At 32.1% G+C, this 5,336-nt stretch overlaps 1 non-coding gene across 1 annotated transcript; it reads right to left on the bottom strand.

The window, feature by feature from the left end:
• Window positions 1-3,760: 3,760 nt before the first annotated feature.
• LOC120179208 lies at window positions 3,761-3,867 on the bottom strand. The gene has a single exon (XR_005521591.1). It is a non-coding gene; the product is annotated as a small nucleolar RNA R71 (small nucleolar RNA).
• Window positions 3,868-5,336: the final 1,469 nt, after the last annotated feature.

Raw genomic sequence — 5,336 nt, 5'->3', positions numbered from 1 at the left:
TTTTTTTACTTTTAGTGGCATATATAATATACTTGTTTGGTTGCTCTGATGGATTAGTTAGAATGATCTGTAATAGTAAATTAGAATTATTTTATTTTGGTTAGTATTAATTATGCCTGAGAATTTAAATGAATAAAATAAATATAATATTATGTTTTTGAAATTACTTAAATGATTTATAAACATAGTATTGTTTAGGCAATTTTATAAAATATTATGAAACAACATCGAACTGTCTAGTTGCTGCAAAAGATCGAATTTGGATTGGGTGATAAATTATTATTTTATGATTTTATGCGACTAGTTAAATTGATTTTTAATTGATAAACTGAAGTTTTGAAATGGAACAAAATTTTACGGATTTTTATGTAAGAAAGGTCAAAAGTGAATAGTGTAACATCTTTAACTCTTATTTAGGACGTATATGGGTTAAGGGTGTTACAAGAGATGCGTGATTTACCTTGGATTCATGGAAAAACAACATTTTGGTAATGCAATCACGAATGATTCGAATCTTAAGCCTCCACGAAATCGTCTCGACCTCTACGCAGTTTACCCGACTGAGAGAAAATATTTTCATTTCTCAAAAATAATATTTTTGATAATTTCGGAAAAGAACGTCTTCTAGACCATTCTTTTCTTTATATATGAGTTACCCTAACCCTTTATTTTTTTATTCTAATTTTTAATATTTTTAAATTTAATTATTCATTAAAAGAATTATAATCATAGTTATATTATTTTAATATTCGTTTATTACATCTGGGTTAATTTAAATTATATATATATATGTATTAACTTTAATTATATTCTTCAATCATGTACAATTAAAATTCGTTTAATATTTGCTCATTTCAACTCTAGGGTGTGACCTTGTAGGTTTTTGTAACAATAAGAGTAATTATTAGAATCATTCTAATATTACAAACAATGAGTGACATCTAGCAATATATCATTGTCATCTAAGTTACAAGAAGTTATTACTTGACATAACATCTTCATGACTAACTCTTTGTATGTATTATATCATTTTGTCCTTTATATCTAGAATAGGCACAAGTTTTGGAATAGTCACACTTGTATAACACATCTATTATTTCTTGCTATCTAGAGTAGACTATAATGAACGAATAGCTTGTGATATCTCATATCAACTTATTCGAGCATGTCCATTCATTTCTAGTCTCACACAATCAAGTGGCATGTGATAGTGTTCCTATTATATATGAAGGACAAATTCCTTATTGATCATTCACACCCCACTACATATATCATGATATGTTCAACATCAGTCTTTATATTGCAACCAGTTACAGAACATGTTTAACTGTACCAAAACATATAACAATATATATTAAGATAATAATGATCTCAAGTATGAGGATTATACATATAGTCGTCACTATGAGCAATGTTGTAACTGTCACATCATAATCCAAGACATATGCTTATATCGGGTTAATCAAATATTTTGTTCTCTAACAAAATACACATGTATCGATTTTGACATCTTTATGTCAATGACAACTCGTTGTCATCAATCAACTTCATATTAGCCTTGAACATATTATTATTATCCATGCCCATAATAATACTTGACTAAGGATCTTTAATAATAATCATGTTATTATATGAATTTTATTATCTTTTAGTTTATTTGAGGCACAAAAGTATAATTGAAAATAATAATTACAATGTCTTTATTCAATAAAACCGGTAAAGAAAATGTATCATTACAATCATCTCATGATTGATATTTAGCATACTTTAACAGTGCACCCCAAATCCATCAATAACTGTTCGGGAATTGAGGTTGGTCAAATGTGTTAGTTAATAGGAGTTTGTACCCATTTCTCACATTGTACACTCTCGAACGCTCTCCACTTTCAAACCAAGATGTCCTCGATTTCGATCACAGTGATAACTCTCCAAAATACTTATTATTTAGAGTAAGCTTGTACTTTAACATTTTTTTGAATCATATTTAGTTTATTTTTAGCATATTGACTTAGGATTGTCGAGACGGTTCTGCAGTAACTGCTGAGTCACAAGGTGATTGGAGAAAATTTAGGAATTGATAAAGCAGCGAAAAAAGGCTAGAATTTAAATTCAAGAACGAGTTTTCAGAAAAAATGGAACTTTTCTATTAGTGGAAAGTTTGACTTTGAGGAGCTATAAATATAGTATTTTATACACACTTTATTCATCCTTGGAAACTCAAATTTTCATAGCGCCTTTTATTTTTCTCTCATATTGTCGCCATGGTAGACTATAAACCATTGGAAAAATAGCACTTGGACGTGAATCATGTTGCAACTGTGAGAGCAGTGGTCGACGATCGATTGGGCGTCATCTTATCGATTTAGATCGAACTTGAAAAAGGGGGATTTATTTTATTAAGATGATTTGTTTTTATTATATTTTGAGGTGTTAAACTTAGATCTTTATTTTGAATATATTGTATGAATTCCATGTTTATTCACTTTGCCTTAGTATTATTGATTGGTGTTGCTTTTTAGAGATATAAACTACCCAGTAATGCTGCGAGAGTTTGTTACATCATGAATAGCATCAACGTCTGTGAGAGCAGCATTTAACATAAAAGAGATTTTTGTTTATTATTTTGTCGTAGTATTCTTAGTATGCTTATTTGGATTGCTATAGTGATGTAGTCCTTTTTGGTAAGCTATTGGTGAATATTTTCGAGAGAAGTATAACCTGCTAGGTTAATGCTAGACACATCAATCGTAACGCTATAACATTATTAATTGCATGTTATTGTTTGGCATCCTACAACCTTTGCCTAAATCGACCATTACTTTATTTACTTGTTCTGTAATCCCATTTATTCTATTTTTTTCTATTACATTATTACAACATTGCTCCCTACATCAACAAACACAATTTTACATTTGCTGCATAATAATTCTACAAAGTAATACTAATCTCTGTAGATATGATTCTCAATGAACTTGTTGCGTCCACTTTTACTACTTGATAAACGATAGTGTATGCTTGCACTTTTGCTATTACATTATTCGAAGCATCAAGTTTTTGGCATTGTTTCTGTGGATTAGTGTAATTAGTTTTATAGTTGTTTTATTTATTTATTTACTAATTTTATTTATATTTTTTGTAGGTAGTTTTAGTAGGGCATTACTGGTGCATGACCTGCAACAATAACTAGGACTTAACACATTTTGATCTGGAGATAGAGAGGACTTTCCACCCAAACATGGATCAGAATGTTGTGGGCAACGATGGTGAACTACCATTGCCAATCCAGGATAATCAAAATCTTCCAAACAATAATGGGAAAAATAACGAAAGTATTCCACCCTTGCACAAGGAACTATATGGCCAGGTAATCATAATATTGATGACAAAAATAGGCCAATTCGAGAGCCTGTTGTGCCTATTCTAGACGACTTAAATCTTGACATTATTCAGCCGGCTATACATGTTGTCCACTTTGAGTTAAAGTTGGTGGGTGATGTTTCAAATATTGCAATCAATGGGGCAATATAATGGAATACACACTGAGGACCCTAGAGAACACTTGTGAGCATTTATGGAAGTGTGTGATTCATTCATACAACAAGGAGAGCCCGAGAAGGCTTTGAAGATGAAATTATTTTCGTACTCGCTTAGTGACAAAGATAAAGTATGGCTTAATTCGTTGCCACCTCGTGATATAGCATCATGTAATGAATTTGCCCAAAAGTTCTTGATGTGACTCATTCCTCCTAACATGAATGTAAGGCTGAGAAACGACATCACATCTTTCAAGCAAATGAAAGATGAAAACCTTTATGAAGCTTTGGAGTGTTTTAAAGATTTGTTGTGAAAATGTCTGATGCATGGTTTCTAACATTAGATGCAAATGGAGATATTCTACAATGAACTTAATATGCAAACAAATATGGTTGTGGATGCTTCTGCCAATGGAGTATTGTTGGACAAGTCTTATAACGATGCTTATGATATCTTGGAGATGTTTTCCAACAGTGACTACCAATACCCCAATACAAGGATTATACCAGGTATATATATTTCTGCAAAAGTGGACAACTATGCTCTGAACACATTGGCCACATAGGTAACAACATTGATTGAAATGATGAAAAACATGCAAAAGTCTAGTGGTATGCATGGGGTAAAAGCTAGATCTTTTTTCAATTGCGTTTATTGTGGTGATAACAATAACTTTGAACAATGTCCATAAAACCCTGAGTCCGTGTATTTTTTTGAGAAATTATAATAGGAATGACAATACTGATAGGAACACTTACAATCCAAATTTTTGAAATCATCCCAACATATCTTGGAGAAGTCAAAATGTAGCCAACCCCAGTAGGCATTACAATCAAATTTTGGGAATACACAACAACATTATTCGTAGCAACATTATACTCAACAACAGTGTCACATCATCGGGCAATGACACATCAACAATGCAACATTCATTAAAATATTCAAGGTAATCTTTCAACTAAGCCTCATCTTCAACATCGACATCGCTGAGTCTCTACTGAAGGAGTACATCTCGAGAAATGAAGTTGTGATTTAAAGCCAGTCAACATCGCTAAGAGCATTAGATAATCAAGTTGAACAGCTAGCCAATGTACTCATACCACAAGGAGCGTTGCCAAGTGACACTGAAGTTTCGAAAGCTTAAGGGAGAGCTCATTACAACGTAGTGAACTCCACCTTGGAAAATCAAATGATAAAAACAAGAATGAAGATGATGAGAGGTACGAATAGTAATCTAAAGGTAATGAGTTGGAAATAGAAATTGAGACACCAACAAGGGATTTCATAGCAAAAGATGGAGGATAAAGTAGTAATTTTGGAACATTGCCTCCAGCAATGCTAATAACACTGCCTGTGATGCTACCAACATTGTTAGAGTAGTAGAATGCAAGACCTCCACCTTTATTTCCTCAACAATTCAAGAAGACCAAAGAGGACCAACAATTCAGAAACTTCATTAATGTGTTAAGACAAGTAACAATCAACATTTTGTTGATTGATGCATTGGATAAAAATTTGAATTACATCAAGTTCATAAAGGAGGTACTTTCGAATAAGCGAATACTTGTTGAGTTTGAAACGGTTGCACTCATTGAAGGGTGTAGTGTCATGGTTGCGAGTAGATTGCCACTAAAATTAAAGGATCCAGAGAGTTTTACTATCTCTCGTATTATTGGTGATCGATTTGTTGGTAGAACATTGTGTGATTTAGGTGTCAGCATTAACCTAATGCCTTTGTCTATTTTTAGGAAATTTGGCATTAGAGAAGCAAAGCCTACTACTATGACACTTCAACTTACTAA

The sequence above is a fragment of the Hibiscus syriacus genome, unplaced genomic scaffold (assembly GCF_006381635.1).
Source record: "Hibiscus syriacus cultivar Baekdansim isolate YM2019G1 unplaced genomic scaffold, ASM638163v2 tig00112407_pilon, whole genome shotgun sequence".
NCBI classification, from domain to species: Eukaryota; Viridiplantae; Streptophyta; class Magnoliopsida; order Malvales; family Malvaceae; genus Hibiscus; species Hibiscus syriacus.
This window is presented reverse-complemented; position numbering and strand designations above follow the sequence as displayed.